The sequence below is a fragment of the Macrotis lagotis genome, chromosome 1 (genome assembly GCF_037893015.1).
Source record: "Macrotis lagotis isolate mMagLag1 chromosome 1, bilby.v1.9.chrom.fasta, whole genome shotgun sequence".
Lineage (NCBI taxonomy): Eukaryota > Metazoa > Chordata > Mammalia > Peramelemorphia > Peramelidae > Macrotis > Macrotis lagotis.
In genome coordinates this window covers 681,393,345-681,411,679 of record NC_133658.1, presented here as the reverse complement: position 1 = coordinate 681,411,679, position 18,335 = coordinate 681,393,345, and the positions used below count along the sequence as shown (strand labels likewise).

The 18,335-nt window shown below is 35.4% G+C and overlaps 1 protein-coding gene and 1 pseudogene across 3 annotated transcripts in view; one reads left to right on the top strand and one right to left on the bottom strand.

Moving 5' to 3' along the window:
• The window catches only part of ZNF385B (zinc finger protein 385B), a 483,339-nt gene that overhangs the window by 356,853 nt on the left and 108,151 nt on the right, over positions 1–18,335 (bottom strand). The window lies entirely within an intron of this gene.
• LOC141506203 (large ribosomal subunit protein uL3-like) lies at positions 14,481–15,730 on the top strand (annotated as a pseudogene).

The following is an 18,335-nucleotide window of genomic DNA, read 5'->3' as shown; positions in this document are numbered from 1 at the left end:
TTTCAATGGTAGACATCAGAAGGATGTTCAGTGAAGGTCTGTATCTTTGGAGGAAAGGGGGAAGTAAAAGCCCAGGAGCAGGAGAGCAGGAAAGCCAGAGGGAGGCTTTTAGACACAGTTAAAACAAGGTGCACAGCAGAGGTACTGGCAGCTAGATAGCAAGGCAACAGGAAGGATTCTAACCCCAACTGAAGTCTGAATCCTGAGAACACCGCGGAAAAAAGACAGGAACAAAATACTGCTAAGTCAGAACTTGGACATAAAGGAGGAAAAATAAATCTCTGCAAAGGCAAGGTCTGGACTGCATAGGCAATATCTTGGCCAACAACAAGGCAGGAATAGACTTCAACTCCATTAAAAAAAAAAAAAGCTTGGATCTATACTCCCTATACCCTAGGAGCAGAGCTTAAAACAACAAAGATGAACAGAAAAGCTAAAAGAGTGCTCACTACAAAGGTAATAGCAATGTCGTGTCTGAAGAAGATACCAGTGAAAAATCTCTCACGGGGAAGTATCAAAATAGTCTATAAATTGGACTCAAATACGAAAGCTCATCAAAGAGCTTAGGAAATAATTTAAAATCCAAAGAAGTGAGGAAGAGGAAAAATGTAAAAAAGAAATGAGAGTCATGCAGGAAAATTATGAAAAATTGACCACGGAAATCAACTCCATTAAAAGTAAAAATAACCAACTGGAAAAGGAAATAGAAAAGCTAATTGAAGAAAATAAAATCCTAATAATTAGAATTGAACAAATAGACACCAATGAATCTACAAGACTGCATCAGACAAAATAAAAAAGGCTGAAAAAAACTGAAGAAAATTAACATACTTTTTAGGGAAAATGAATCACCTGGAAAATAGATCCAAAGAGACAATCTACAAATCATCATACTAACAGAAAGCCCAGATTAAAAAAAGAACCTGGAAAATATCATGCAGGAAATTATAAGGGAAAACTAGATAACACATAAAGAATCCACATAAGCCCTCCAGAAAGAGACCTTAGGATAAAAACTGCAAGGGTTGTTATAGCAAAATTCCAGAACTCTCAAATGTAGGAAAGAATATTGCAAGTAACAAAAAGAAAACAATTCAAATACAAAGGAAACACAATCAGACTCACACTGGACCTATCATCCTCAACATTAAAGGATAGGAAGAACTATAATAACATATATTGGAGAGCAAAGGACCTATGATTACAACCCGGAATATACTACCATGCAAAATCAGAATATACTGTCAGGAGAAAGAGATAGATGTTCAAAGAAATAGAGGACTTCCAGAATTTCCTGACACAAAGACTGGAATTTAACAGAGAAGTCAATTGTCAAATACATGACAAATACATATATGAAAAAGGTAAATGAAAAGGGGAAGGGAAAAAACAAAACAAAACAAATAGTGGTCAAGACCATCAAATTGTATACAACCCTAAAGGAGAAGATATAACACTTCTGATTCTTTAGAACATTATTCTCTTGGGATAATTAAAGGGTTGAATATAATTGAAGAGAATCGAATTAAATGGTATAGATATAGTTGGGTATTATCTCTGTCTCTTGAAGAGGTCCAAGATGAAACTACTATGTTTGAAACAAAAAGCCCTTAAGAAAAGCAGGGGTGTTAACTTTAAACTTTAGTGACTCATTATCCTTTGACTTTAATTCTACCATGCTTAGCACCTTGTCTAATGAGGGCATCAAAAATGCAAGGTCCCAGTGTCTCTTTTAACTTACAATTACTTGTAAAGTTCTCAGGTAAGACCTCCAGAGCCTCCCAGTACTTAAGAGGTCTTTAAGATTCTTGCAGTTAATTAGATCAGGATTTGACTTAACCCATACCCTGATTCTTGGTGGGGGGTGGGGAGGGGTAAAATGTGAGAGAAAATAGGTCTGGGGGGTAGGTGCACAAATAGTTCAAGAAATGATATGGTTTTGGATGATACTTTGGTTCATGAGGATTCTGTATACTTGAAAGGTACTTGAAAAGGGGTTAAGGTAAGAAGTGGTTATTATAAGAAATTATAAATTTGATGTAATTTGAGACAATACAGCATAATAAGCAAACAAGCAAATAATCTGTGATGATACCTTGATAACAGTATGAGTTTATCAAACAATCAAATAGTGATTGATGATACCTGATTAATAGTGCTAGAGTGGTAAATAACACAAGGGAAGGGGCACAAAGATTTATAATTTTATAGAGAAAAAAAGGGAGCATGTGAATGCTGAATAAATAGAAATTATTTCAATAGATTTAGCCCAGAGAGGGAATAAGATACATTCCCACTTCAGTTTAAAAATCTACCCTAATCTACCAGAAGCAGGGGATTGAGAATGGGAAAGATAAAGGAAGAGGGGACTGATAAAAGGGAAGGCAAAGGTGAAAATAAACTGAAAGTTAAATTTTTAAAAGAAAAGTCAAAGGGGAAAGGTAGCCAAATTTTGGTGAGGAGGAATAAAAGGAAAGAGAAAAATAAAAATGAAGAAAGATAACTTAGATGGAAATACAGAATTAGTAATCTTAACTATAATTGTAAATGGAATAAAATGTCCTATAAAAGAGAAGTGGATAGCAGAATGGATTAAAAACCAGAATCCTAACATATGATGCTTACAAGAAACACACTTGAAGCAGAGACATATACATAGGATAAAGGTAAACAGTTAGAGCAAACTATATTATACCTCATCTGAAGTAAAATAAATCAGGAGTAGTGATCCTAACCTAAGATAAAATAAAAGCAAAAATCAATCTCATTAAAAAGAAATAAGAAGGATACTAAGTCTTCTTAAAAGGCACCATTAGTAATGAAGCTATATCATTATTAAATTTGTATGCAACCAGTAATTTGGATTCCTAGAGAAAAATACTAGAGAAGTTCCTAGAGAAAAAGCTGAGTGAATTACAAGGAGACACAGACAGCAAAACTTTAAAAATGAGAGATACCTCAATCTCCTTCTCTCAGAACTAGATAAATCTAAAAACAAAAAATAAGAAGAAAGTTAAGAAGCTGAATGAAATTTTAGAAAACTTAGAAATAGACCTCTGAAAAAAATTTAATGGAAATAGAAAATAATATACCTTTTTATTGACAGTACATGGCACTTATCTCAAAACTGACCATGTACTAAGGCACAAAAACCTTATAATCAAATGTAGAAAGGCAGAAATAATAAATAAACACTTCTCAGACCATGATACAATAAAAATGTAATAAAGTGTCATGGAAAGATAAAACAAGAACTAATTGGAAATTAAATAACTTTATCTTAAATAATGGGTGGATCAAACTGCAAATAATAGAAATAATCAATAACTATAACCAAGGAAATGATAATGAGACAACATATCTAAATTTATGGGATGCAGCCAAAGCAGTTTTGAGGAGAACCTTTATATCTCCAAATGCTTATATGAATACAATAGAGAAAGAGGATATCAATGAATTGGGTATGCAACTACAAAAGCTAGGAAAAGGACAAATTAAAGATCCCCACTTAAATACCAAATTAGAAACTCTTAAAATCAAGGGAGAGATTAATAAAATTGAAAGCAAGAAAACCATTGATCTCATAAATAATCTAAGAGTTGGCTTTATGAAAAAGCCAATAAAATAGACAAACCTTTGGTTAATCTCATTAAAAGAAAAAAAAGAAGATAACCAAATTACCAGTATAAAAATGAAAAGGTGAACTAACCACAATGAGGAGGAAATTAGACAGACAATTCAGAGCTACTTTGCCAAACTGTATGCCAATAAATTGTTATAACCTGAGTGAAAAGAATGAATACTTACAAAAATACAAACTGCCTAGATTAATAGAAGAGGAAATAAATTACTTAAATAACCCCATTTCAGGAAAAAAAAAACTATTCAATAAACTCCCTAAAAAAAGTCTCCAGTCCAGATGAATTTACAAATAAATTGTACCAAACATTTAAGGAACAAAAAATAAGAGAGGAAGGAGTTCTACCAAAATGCTTTTATTACACCAACATGGTATGATACCTAAACCAGGAAGAACCATAATAAAGAAAATTATAGACCAATCTCCCTAATGAATATTGATGCAAAAATCTTAGGTAAAATTTTATCAATGAGACTCCAGCAAGTTATTACAAGGATAATAGACCATGATCAGGTAGGATCTATACCTGGTAGGTAGGGATGGCTCAACATTAGGAAAACACTCAACATAATTAAACATAACAATAGCAAACCCAACAGAAATCATATGATTATCTCAACAGATGATGAAAAAGCCTTTGATAAAATACAACATGCATCCCTATTAAAAATGCTAGAAAGTTTAATAATAAATGGAGTTTTCCTTAAAATAATAATTTTATATTTATTATATGTATTGAGAATATTATATGTAATGGGAATAAAATTAGAATTATCCAATAAAAAATAAAGGTGAAACAAGGATGCCCATTGTCACCATTACTATTTAATATATTCTTAGAAATGCTAGCTATAGCAATAAGAAAAGGAAAAAGAAATTGAAAGGATCAGAATTGGCAATAAGGAAACAAAACTCTCACTTTTTACAGATGATATGATGGTAAACTTAGAGAACCTGAGAAAATCATGTAAAAAAAACTCCTTGAAACAATTAACAAATAAGCAAAGTAGCAGGATATAAAATAAACCCATATGAACAACAAAGTCCAAGAGTAAGAGATAGAGAAATCCCAGTTAAAATAACCATAGGTTAAATATTTGGGACCTACCTCCAAAGACAAACCCAGAAACTGTAGGAACACAATTATAAAGCACTTCTCACCCAAATAAAGTCATATCTAAATAATTGGAAAAATGTCAAATGCCCATAGTTAGGATGAGCTAATATAAGAAAAATGACAATTCTACCCAAACTAAATTACTTATTCAGTGCCATACCCATCAACCTACCAAGTAACTACTTTACCAAACTAGAAAGAAATAATAACAAAATTCATCTGGAGCAACAAAAGGGCATGAATAGCAAGGGAACTGATTTTTAAAAATGTAAAGGAAGGTAGCCTAGCCCTATCAGATCTAAAAACCATTCTATAAAGCAGCAGTCAAAACTGCCTGAAAACTGAAATAGAGTAATGGATCAGTAAGTTAGAACAGTTTTGAAAGAAACCACAGTAAATGACTACAGCAATCTACTGTTTGACAAACCCCAAGACATCAATTTATAGGATAAGAACTCACTATTTGACAAAATTGATGGGAAAACTGAAAAATTGTATGGCAAAAACTAGGCAAAGATCTACCTCTCACACCCTAAACCAAAACAAGGTCAAAATGGGTACAGAATTTAGACATAAAGAATGGTACCTGGGGTGGCTAGGTGGCGCAGTGAATAGAGCACCGGCCCTGGAGTCAGGAGTACCTGAGTTCAAATCCAGCCTCAGACACTTGATAATTACCTAGCTGTGTGGCCTTGGGGAAGCCACTTAACCCCATTTGCCTTGCAAAAACCTTAAAAAAAGAATGATACCACAAATAAATTAATAGACCAAGAAATGCTCTATCAGATCTATGAAAAGGGAATAAATTTATGACCAAACAAGAATTAGAGCACATTCTAAACTGCAAAATGAATGATTTTAAATTAAAAGGTTTTACACTAATAAAATCAATTCTATCAAAATTAGAAGGAAAGCAGAAAAAGCTGGGAAACAATCTTCACAACTAGGAGTTATGATAAAGGTCTCTTTCTAAAATATTGAGAGAATTGCATCGAATTTATAAGGTTATAAGTTATTCCTCAATTGATAAATAGACTAAGGATATGAATAGACAGTTTTTATTTATTTATTTATTTTTAAAGGGTTTTTTGCAAGGCAAATGGGATTAAGTGGCTTGCCCAAGGCCACACAGCTAGGTAATTATCAAGTGTCTGAGACAAGATTTGAACCCAGGTACTCCTGACTCCAAGGCCGGTGCTTTATCCACTGCGCCACCTAGCTGCCCCTGAATAGGCAGTTTTTAAATGAAGAAATTAAAGCTATACATAATCATATGAAAAAATGTTCCATATCATTGATTAGAGAAAGCAAGATGAGAAAAAGGAAAAATGATCAATGTTGGAGAGTTTGTGGGAAGATTAGGACATTGAGATGCATTACTGCTGGAGTTGTGAATGGATCCAACCTTTCCGGAGAGCAATATGGAACTGAGCCCAAAGAGCAATAAAGCAATAAAGGAAACTTTTCATACCCTTTGACCAAGCAATTCCAATTCTAGGTCTATATTTAGAAGAAATTAAAGGAAAAGTCCCACATATTTTAAAACATTCCTAGCACCTCTTTTTGTAGAGGCAAAGAATTGGAAATTGAGGGAATGCCCATCAATTAGGGAATGGCTGAACAAGTTATGGTATATTAACGGTATTGTTGTATGAGAAATCACAAATGGTTGGACTCTAGAGAAGCATGGAATGAATTACAGGAACTGATGCTGAGTGAAGGGAGCAGAACCAAGAGAACATTGTATATAATTAATAGGAACATTATAAATTGATCAACCTTGATGTAAGCAGCTCCTCTTAGCAGTTCAAAGAGCTAGGACAACTGGCTAAGGACAATGTTGTCCCCATCCAGAGGAAGAGAAACAAAACACAAAAAACCACAACTCTTCAGAATGTGATGAATACTTTATAAAAATTATCTCTTATGTTAACTCTTTTCCTTAATCCTAATTCCTCATACTGAAAATTATCTATTCTGTATACATGTTTATCAAAAATATCCATCTATAATGCTAACCTAACTTCATTTCTGTGAGAAGAGAGGATGGAAGGAAATTTTGTAACATAACAATATACATATGCATAAGGAGAAAAATAATAAATGAATGAATAATTTTTTTTAAAATTAATTTACCTTGTTGAATTTCTCTTGATTTTTGTGTTTACATTTCAAAGATCCTATCCAACTCTGGGTCTTTTCATTAGAGATATGGAAATCCACTATTCCATTAAATATCCATTTGTCTGTAGGGTTTATTCAGATTTTCAAAATTATGTCGGACCTTCAATGGACTAAATTATTCAGATATCCAAATTAAAACAAGCACCCATGCAGTGTGCCTAAAGTAGAGTGAATTATCCCAGGAGGCTACATGCCTTCTGTTTTACCAGTGGCTTTGCTGAGGAGGGAGAAATGAAGAGAGTCTCTCCTCTTTCCTGTGGTCTGACTTTTTTATACAATTCTGAGGTAGAGGATGTCACTTAAAATAGACAATAGTTTCTCATTGGATTTCTTGATCGTTATTCAATCTTACGCAAATTTTGGGTTTATTCTAGAATAGGTACATGGAAACTGGATGGTATAACTCCTGTTCAGAGGACAATGAATCATGACACAAGTGTTCCTTAAAGATTTATTATGTTCCAATCACTGTGTTAAGTCTGGGATATGAAAAGGGGGTGTGGGCATTAAATCAATCTCTGCTTTCAAAGAACTTGATTCTAACAGGAAAAAGGTATTTACCATATACTAAAAAGCACCCAAAAGGTAAAAAATAAAGTAGATAAAAGATAATCTTATAGGAAAAGTCAATAGTAGCTAGGGGAAAATTAGGAAATATTTCTTCTAGATGTGGCATTTGACCTGTTTTAAAAGTGAAGAATTCTAAGCATTCTATCAATGGGAAACAGCCAGTAAAAAAGAATGGAAATCATCGATGGAATGGCAAAGAACATGACATAGGCCTGCAAGCCTGGATCGCAGAGTATTCATGGAGGAGAACGATTGATGAGACTAAGACAAAAAGTGGTCAGTCTATAAAGAGCTTGAATGAATTTATGTTTAACCGTCTATGTTAACAGGTGGCTTCTGGAGTTTATTGAGTAAGGGTCAGATTTGCACTATAGAGAAAACACTCTGGTAGCTCTGTAGGAGCTGGATTTCAATGGCAAGAACTGGAATAGAACAATTTGAAGGCATTATCAGTAGTCAAACTGGATGATCTGGACAAGAAGAGGGAATACTGGTGAAAACAAGAGATTAAGGAAAAACAAAAGTTCTTCTTAGGGTACACTGAATTTGAGATACTGGGGAGCAATATCTTAAACCCCATTAGACAACGTGCAAGATAAGTATTTCTTTCCTTAAAAGGTACTTACTAATACTTATTCAGGTACTGAATTAATACTTAATTGGTTTGGGGCGGCTAGGTGGCACAGTGGATAGCGCACTAGCTCTGGAGTCAGGAGTACCTGAGTGCAAATCCGGTCTCAGATAACTTAATAATTACATAGCTGTGTGGCCTTGGGTAAGTCACTTAACCACATTGCCTTGCAAAAACTAAAAAAAAAATGACTTAATTGGTTTAGGGGCAGCTAGGTAAACCAGTGGATAGAGCACTAGTCCTGGAACTAGAAGGACCTGAGTTCAAATCCAGCCTCAGATACTTAATAATTACCTAGCTGTGTGACCTTGGGCAAGTCACTTAACCCCATTGCCTTGAAAAAAATACAAAAAATAAAACAAAACAAAAAGACTTAATTGGCTCAACAGTGAAGTCTCGTGGCCTGGCTCAAACCAGAAATGAGGTTCCTAACCCTAGTGAAAGTGGGAAGCAACATCCTGGACCCCTATGCTAGGCAGCCAGGAGTGGGCCATGTCTGATTCAAACCAATAGCAAGCCTTGGGATGACCAAAATTATAGCTGTGGCTTCCAGAGCTCTTAGCCTACAATGGACCAGTATTGTAAAGAGCAATGTGAAAACCATGAAACCCAGCGCGGTGTCCCCTATACCCCAGCAGCAGAACCCAATTTTAACATAAAGTTAAAACCCAAGAAATAGGCTGGAAAAATGAACAAACAATAAAGAAAGAAGATGAGCATAAAAAGTTACTATGGGTACAGGGAGGATCGAAACAGAAACTCAGAAGAAGAGAAAATCAAAACAGCCACATGTAATGCTTCAAAGAATTATATGATCTCAGGTCCACCCTCCTCCCAAAATAATTCCTGGGAGAGTTCAAAAAGGGCTTTAGAAATCAAAAAGAGGGGTAGAAAAAATAGGGAGAGGATAAAAGCAGTACAAAAATATGGAAGAAAATAACACCTTATAAAACAGAATAGAATAGAATAAATGCTTTTTTTAAAAAAGACACAAAAATTCTCTGAAGTAAAATTCTTTTAAAAAGCACAATTGGCCAAATGGAAAAAAAGGATACACAAAAAACTTATTGAATAAAATATTTCCTTAAAAATAGAATTGGGCAAGTGGAAGTTAATAACTTTTTGAGAAATCAAAACACAATAAAATTAAATAAAAAGAATAAAAATGGAGAAAATATGAAATATTTCATGGAAAAAGCATTGAACTACCTCAAAGTCAAAAAAAGAATCCATCATATTTCAAGAAATTCAAGGAAAAATAGACTGATATCCTAAAACTGGAGAGTAAAATAGAAATGGAAAAAAAATCCAATGATCATCCCCTGAAAGAAAGCCCAAAATCAATAATATTGCAAGCATCCAGAAAGGAACAATTCAGATATATATCATGGAATGATAGTCAGGATAACACAAAATTTTGCCCCTTCTACATCAAAGGATTAGAGTGCATGGTATAGTGCCCATTATTAGGGCAGTTAGAAAGTGCATAGACAAAGAGCATGGTGTGAATGATGGAATGACATATTAAAAATGTCAAAATTAAGGAGTAAAAAGAGGGATTCACTGGGAAAAGGAAGAAGAAGAGGCAGAATATGGTAAATTATTCATCTAAATTATCTCATGTAAAAGAAGTACAAAAGAATGGCAGACAACATTTGAACCTTATTCTCATCAGAATTGGCTCAAGAGAGTGAATAATATACATACATATCTGAATATAGAAATCTATCTTACCCTGCAAGGAAATAGGAAGGGAAAGGGATAATAGATTGGGTACCTGATAGAAGGGTCAGTGGCTTGGGGTAGGGAAGAGATCAGAAGCAAAATACTTTTGAAGAGGTTCAGAGTGAAAAAAAAAGCAAGAAGGATAAACAGGAAAAATAAGATGGAGGAAAACAGTAATCATAACTATAAATTTTATAGTAAGTTTCTCTGATAAAGATCTCATTTCTAAAATATAGAGAGAAGTGAATCAAATTTATAAGAATTTAAGTCACCCCCCAATTGAACATTTTTTTGTCCTTTAATCTTGAAAAAGACCATAACAAGCACATGAATTGGATTTGAGTGAAGGGTGCAGTCATCAACCTCACTGTCTCCTCCAGAGTCATCTGGGTCCAGTGGTCAGATATGAATCAAGATGACTGAAGATGGCCTTGGATTTGAGGCAATCAGGGTTAAGTGAGGTGTTCAAGGTCACACAGCTGACTCCAGGGTCAGTGTTCTATCAACTGCTCCATTTAGTGGATAGTCAGAAGGACCAGAGTTCAACTGTGGCCTCAGACATTTGATACTTACTAGATATATGACCTTGGGAAAGTCACTTAAACCCCATTGCCCTATATAACCCAATTGATTAATACTCAATAGATATGAAGGACTGTTTTCAGATGAAGAAATTATCTATAGTCATATGAAAAAAATTTTTAAATTACTATTAACTAGAGGAATTCAAATTAAAACAATAATTATCAGATTAGCTAATATGACAGAAAAGGAAAATGGTAAGTATTAGAGGGCATGTGGGAAAATTAGGACACTAGTGCATGTTGGTGGAGTTGTGAAATGATATAACCATTCCGGGGAACAATTTGCAACTATTCCCAGAGAGCTATAACATTGTATATAGTCTTTGATCTAGCCCTACCACTACTGGGTCTGCAACCCAAAAATATTTTTAAAAGAGAAAAAAAAATTAGCTATTTATACAAAATTTTTATGGTAATTCTTTTTTGTAGTGGCAAGGAATTGGAAAATGAGGGGATGTCTATTAAATTCAGACATGACTAAGTTATGTGGTATATGATTATGATGGAATACTATTGTGCTATAAAATGATGAGCAGCATGCTTTCAGAAAGACTGTAAAGACTCATATAAACTGTTAAAACTGAAGTGAACAGAATCAACCCAAAATTGAACACAGTAACAGCAATATTGCACAATGATCAACTGGGAATGAATAAGCTGTTCTCAGCAACAAAATGATCCAGTACAATTCTGAAGGACTTACAATGAAAAATGTTATCCACTTCCAGATAAAGAACTAATGAAATCTTTTTTTTTCAAATTTTCTGAAAGCACTTTTTTCTTTCTTTCTTTTTAAATTTATTTTTATTAAAGATATTATTTGAGTTTTACAATTTTCCCCCCAATCTTGCTTCCCTCCCCCTCCCCCCCACAGAAAGCACTCTGTCAGTCTTTACTTTGTTTCCATGTTTCACCTTGATCCAAATTGGGTGTGATGAGAGAGAAATCATATCCTTAAAGAGAAGTCTAAGAGGTAACAAGATCAGACAATAAGCTATCTGTTTTTTTTTTTTTTCTAAATTAAAGGGAATAGTCCTTGCACTTTGTTCAAACTCCACAGCTCCTTATCTGGATACAGATGGTATTCTCCTTTGCAGACAGCCCAAAATTGTTCCCGATTGTAACACTGATGGAATGAGCGAGTCCTTCAAGGTTGATCAGCACTCCCATGATGCTGTTAGGGTGTACAGTGTTTTTCTGGTTCTGCTCATCTCACACAGCATCAGTTCATGCAAATCCCTCCAGGTTTCCCTGAAATCCCATCCCTCCTGGTTTCTAATAGAACAATAGTGTTCCATGACATACATATACCACAGTTTGCTAAGCCATTCCCCAATTGAAGGACATTTGCTGGATTTCCAATTCTTTGCCACCACAAACAGGGCTGCTATAAATATTTTGTACAAGTAATGTTTTTACCCTTTTTCCTCATCTCTTCAGGGTATAGACCCAGTAGTGGTATTGCTGGAACAAAGGGTATGTACATTTTTGTTGCCCTTTGGGCATAAGTACTAATGAAATCTTAATGGAGCTCAGGCATACTTTAAAATTTTTTCCTTTACTTTTCTTGGGTTGTTTTAGTCTGTTTTCTTATGCAACAGGAATACACATGTATAACCTAACTGTTTGCTATCTTAGAGAGATGGCAAGGGAGGGAGGAAGAGAACTTGAAACAAAGCTATTTTTTAAAAAATGAATGATAAAAATTGTTTTTCATGTAATAGGAGAATTTCTTTAAGATTTGATTGGCTCAAAGGATTCAAAGTTCCTTTAGTTGTTTACATTACTTCCTGATCATTAGAATTCCATATTCTGAAGCTTTTGCTGACCATAATGGACAATTCAGGCAGGAGAACCTACTCCATCTGAATGAGCTCAAAGTTACCTCAATATATATCTTAAATTAATATCATTCCCATGTAATATCTGAGTAAAATTTCATTGTGAATGGTTAAATGACCTATGAGTATCTCATTTTGTCCTAATATCAAATATAAGCTACCAGGGGACTGGGTAAAATCAAGTCTAGTCCAGAACAGTTTGAAATGTCTAATAGGCAGTTTGTGACATAGAACCACAATTTGAATGAAGGACTAGTGCTGGATATATAGGACTGAAACTTATCTGCAATGAGATAATGACTAAACCTGATAGAACCAATGAGGTAGCCAAATAAGAGTATATAGGAAAAAATTAAAGGATCCAGGGCAAAGCCTTGAAGGACATTCACAAATAATCGGCAGGCCATAGGTAAAGACCCAGAAAAAACAAACTCTGCAGCAAAACATTATTCCGGAATGGTCAAAGAGGGAGAAGGAGAAGCAAGAGATAAAGGTGTCACAAAAATCCAGAGCACAAGAGTGCCCAAGAGATATTCATTAATAATTACAAATCATACTGAGAGGCCATAATGAATGAGGACTGAGAAAAGGCCATTAGACTTGGAAATTAAGAGAATGCTGATAACTTTAAAGAGTTATCAATTGAATGATGAGTTTTAGAAGCCAAATTTTAGATTTAGAAGAGTGAAAAGAGAAAGTAGAGTTTAGCTAAAGGTAGGAGAAATAAAGGACAATGTGAATGATAGAGTTTAATGAGTATTTTTGTTTTGTTTTAAGGATTAAATTATTTTATAGCTTTTTTTGAAGCATATTTGTAGAAACAAAGAAGGAACCAGCAAATAGGTAGTCTGAAAATTAGAGAATATGAAAGTGATAAACCAATCTTTTCAAGAAGACAAGAGGGGAGGGGCAGCTAGGTGGCGTAGTGGATAAAGCACCGGCCTTGGAGTCAGGAGTCCCTGGGTTCAAATCTGGTCTCAGACACTTAATAATTACCTAGCTGTGTGGCCCCGGGCAAGCCACTTAACCCCATTTGCCTTGCAAAAACCTAAAAAAAAAGACAAGAGGGGATAGGTCTAGGATACCTGTAGAAGTATACCTATAGATGTTTTGCCAAGAAAAATGTCTTTTTATTAGAGACTGGAATAAAGGAGGAGATAGTGGGAAATGATAAGAGAGAGGGGGGATTTAATTTTATTGACATACAAGGTCCTAGCAGAAGGGATGGGAGGAGGGAGAGCCATGGGAGGCTTGAAGAGAGATTTGGGAGAAATATTGTCTTGGGTGGGATAGAAAATCAATTAGAGTGGAGTCCTAGGATTGCCTTGCCGTAGTGAAGACACTGAGATACTATAAATTTTCAGTTGAATCTATAAGCACATGAAGAAGTGAAGCAGGTGAATAATGAAGAGTAATTTAGGCTTGGTGTTTTATAAGACATGAACAGCAATAGAAAAGGGGAGCAAGGGATTTGAGAGAGAACAGTATAATGGTGCAGTAAATAGAGAATGAGGCCTAGAATCAGAAAGACCTGACTTCAGATCTGTTCTCAGATACTAGCTGTGTGACCTTGGACAAGTCCCTTAACCCTATCTGCCTCAGTTTCTTCTATAAAATTTAGTGGCAAAAAAATGACAAACAACTTCCAGTATCTTTGTCAAGAAAACCCCAAGGGTCACAAAGAGTTAGACATTACCGAAACAAATGAACAACAGTATAAGTTGAACTAGTTCATCAATAGATTAAGAGTAGGATGGGAGAAGAATGTATCCAATGCAAGGATGACAGCCTGGGAAAGTACTGAGGAGTGGAACAATTAAAAACAAAGTAAGGATGAAGACAGCACTGAGTCATAAGGCATTATATCTTCCAATGGAATGATAAAAGATTATGATTACATAAAGGAATGTCAGAATTTACAAATGTGGAAGCAGAATACTTGTGGGTCAAGGCAAGAGAAGTCTCTCTGTGTACTTGAAATAGAGTAGAGGAGTAGGTCATGGTATTGAGTAGCTTGAGAAACAGAAAAGTTTGGGCATTCAACAGAACTCAGTATTTATATGGAATTCTTCTAGTATGAGGGCAGGATTTATGAAGAGGAAGATTTTGAGGCAAAATTGAAATTCATTAAGAAATTAGGAAGAATAAATCTCTCAGCTCAAATTAGCTGCAGCCATAGAAAAGCAATATGTCCCATGAGAAGTTCTTCACTCTCTGCCAAGGGTCTCTGGGTTTCTTGCCTCAAAAAAGAAGCAGCAGGCACCAGGGCAAGGTGAAGAACTTCCCCAAATTTGACCTAACCAAACCCATCTACCTGACAGCCATTTGGGGCTATAAGGCAGTCATGACCCATGTCATTCAAGAGGTAGATAGGCTTGGCTCAAAGGTCAACAATTAGACAGTGGTAAAGACTGTCACCATTGTGGAGCTGGGCCATGGTCATTGTAGGTATCATGGATTATGTGCAAACACCATGAAACCTCCAGAAATTCAAAATGATCTTTGCTGAGTATATCAGTGATGAGTATAAGAAGCAATTCTGCAAGAACTGGCATAAGTCCAAGAAGAGGACCTTCACCAAGTACTGCAAGAAGAAGTGGCAAGATGATGATGGCAAGAAGCAAATGGAGGAAACTTCAACAACATTAGCAAGTACTGCCTGGTGATTCAAGTCATTGCTCACATCCAGATGCACTTGCTCCCTCTGAGGTAGAAGAAATCTCATATGATGGAGATCCAGGTGAATAGTGGTAGTGTGTCTGAGAAACTAAACTGGTTCTATGAGAAGCTGGAGCAGCAAGGACCTGTGTCCACTGTGTCTGGACAAGATGAAATGAATGATGTAATTGGAGTGACCAAGGGCAAGGATTATAAAAATATGACTAGCCTCTGGCATATAAAGCAATCGTCCCCCCAAAAAAACCAGCGACGCCTGCATAAGGTAGTGTGTGTATTGGAGTCTGGCATCCAGCCTGCATGGCCTTCTCAGAGCTGGTCAGAAGGGATGCCACCATCACATCAAGATCAACAAAAAGATCTACAAGACTGACCAGCATTCCCAGATCAAGAATGGCAAGCCGATCAAAAACAATATAGCCACTGATTATAATCATCTATTCAACAAGAGCATTAACTCTCTGGAATGCTTTGTCCACTACAGTGAAGTGACCAAGGACTTTACCATGTTAAAAGACTGTGCCCAAGGGGACCAAGAAGATTGTCCTCTGTGAAAGTCTCTGCAGGTACAGATCAAATGTCATGCCCTGAAAAAGATCGATTTGAAGTTTACCAACATCACCTATAAATTTTGGTTGTAGTCAGTTCCAGACTGAGGAGAAGACTTCAATGAAATCATTCAAAAAAGGACCCTGTTGTAAAAGAAGAAGCTGTCTAATGTTTTCAAACCAATTTGGAGTTTATGAATTCTCAATAAATTGAAATTGTTTTAAAAAAATTAGGGAGAATATTCTTTTTTCTTTACTTTTTAAAGTTTATTTATTTTGAATTTAACAATTTTTCCCCTAATCTCGCTTCCCTCCTCCCATTGCCCCCACAGAAGGCAGTCTGTTAGTCTTTATATTGTTTCCATAGTATACATTGATCTAAGTTGAATGTGATAAGAGAGAGAAAAATCATATCATTAAGAAAAAAAATAAAGTATAAAAGATAGTAAAATTACATGAGATACATATTTTTTAAATTAAAGATAATAGTTTTTGGTCTTTGTTAAAACTCTGCAATTCTTTCTCTGTATACAGATGATATGCTCCATCGCAGATATCCCAAAATTGTGCCTGATTGTTGCACTGATGAAATGAGCAAGTCCACTAAGTTTGATCATCACCCCCATTTTGCTATTAGGGTGTACAATGTTCTTCTGGGTCTGCTCATCTCGCTAATCATCAGCTCATGCAAATCATTCAAGGCTTCCCTGAATTCCCATCCCTCCTGGTTTCTAATAGAACAAGAGTTTTCCATGACATACATATATCACAGTTTATTAAGCCATTGCCCATTGATGCACATTCACTCAATTTCCAATTCTTTGCTACCACAATCAGGGCTACTATGAATATTTTTGTACAAGTTGATGTTTTTAACCTTTTTCATAATCTCTTCAAGATATAGACCCAGTAGTGGTATTGCTGGATCAAAGGGTATGCCCATTTTTGTTGCCCTTTGGGCATAATTCTAAATTGCTCTCTAGAAAGGTTGAATGAGTTCACAGCTCTACCAACATTGTATTAGTGTCCCAGATTTCACTGTCCTCTCTGGTCATATTGGCCTGTATGAGAGGTGTGAGGTGGTACCTCAGAGATGCTTTAATTTGCATTTCTCTAATAAGTAGTGATTTAGAGCAATTTTTCATATGACTATAGATCACTTTGATTTTCTGACCATTTGTCATTTGGGGAGTGGCTTGTTTTTTTTAAAAAGTTTGACTCAGTTCTCTCTATATTTTAGAAATGAGTCCTTTGTCAGAAACACTAGTTGTAAAAATTGTTTCCCAATTTACTACATCTCTTTTGATCTTAGTTACAGTGGTTTTGTCTGTGCAAAAGCTTTTTAGTTTAATATAATTGAAATTATCTAGTTTGTTTTCAATAATGTTTTCCATCTCTTCCTTTGTCACAAACTGCTTCCCTTTCTTTTTTTTTTTTTTTTTTTTTTTTGCAAGGCAATGGGGTTAAGTGGCTTGCCCAAGGCCACACAGCTGGGTAATTATTAAGTGTCTGAGGCCGGATTTGAACTCAGGTACTCCTGACTCCAGGGTTGGTGCTCTATCCACTGCGACACCTAGCTGCCCCTGCTTCCCTTTCCATAGATCTGAGAGGTAAACTATTCCTTGATCTCCTAGTTTGCTTATAATATTTTTTATGTCTAAATCCTGTATCCATTTTGATCTTATCTTGGTATCTTGGAAAAAGTGATCACAAATTAGTATAAGTAAGGAGCCTGATCTTTGCATGAAGATAGAAAGAGGGAGAAAGAGACTTAATTAAGATGAAAGGGAATTTCCTAATTATGGAGCAGGCTAGTCAGATCTATAGTGGAGCACTGAATGAGGTAAGGAAGAAATGGAACGAGGGTATGGCTAGCAGTGGGGGTGGTGTTGATCTTTTATAGCTCAAAATTCATTGTCACTGGGATATAGAGATTAAAATGGGTAAGGGTTAGATGACTCTATGTTAACCACTTTGGCAAAGAATCCAGAAAGACTATCAGAGAATGAAGAGAATTCTGATGAGGAAACAAAATGATTACTATATTTGAGGTCTTTACTAAACTTCACAACAAGCAATGTTGCTTTGTTCTGTGTGGTCTCAGAAAAACCTATTTCAGGTTTTAGTAGGAGAGGGTATGTTCCTGGAAGTCAGCAAGCCTGGTTAGGAGGCAGGAAAGGGATAGGGTTGTATTAAGGAAAAGTATATTAGTATCTTTGTCCCATTTATGTAATGTTATCTCTAGAATAAATAGATCCTCTAGTCCAAACTCCTAATTTTATAGATGTGAAAACTTCTGATTTGTCTTCTATGATGCTGCAGCAAATCTGAGCCAGAAATTACGTTTCATTAGGGAGCCCTCTTCAGAACATTACTGTTTTGAAGTGATAATACAAATAATAAAGATGTCATCAGCATCAGATGCACTCTTAAAATGTTCAGAGCATATTATAGGAAGGGAGGAAAGAAGAAAAGAATAATTACCAGATTAAAGTGGATAGATCCCCACTGATGAACTTTTGGGAAGATGAGAAAAAAAGTCAATTGGGATTGGAAGGCATCTATGTGTTTGTTATTGTCTACATCACTGCAAAAAAATCCCTTATTAATGAGCTCACAGAGTCTGAGAGTATTAGAACATGAGATTCACTGGAGTGAGATAAAAAAGACCTGTTAAGAGGCAATTGCACTAATGTGGTCCCTACGACATATATCCAATTCTGAATAATGCAGACATTCAACAGGCTCCAGTGGTAATAGATGGCTCAAACTTAAATTCAGATAGTAATGAATTATGAAAGAGGCAAAATTGGTTTTTC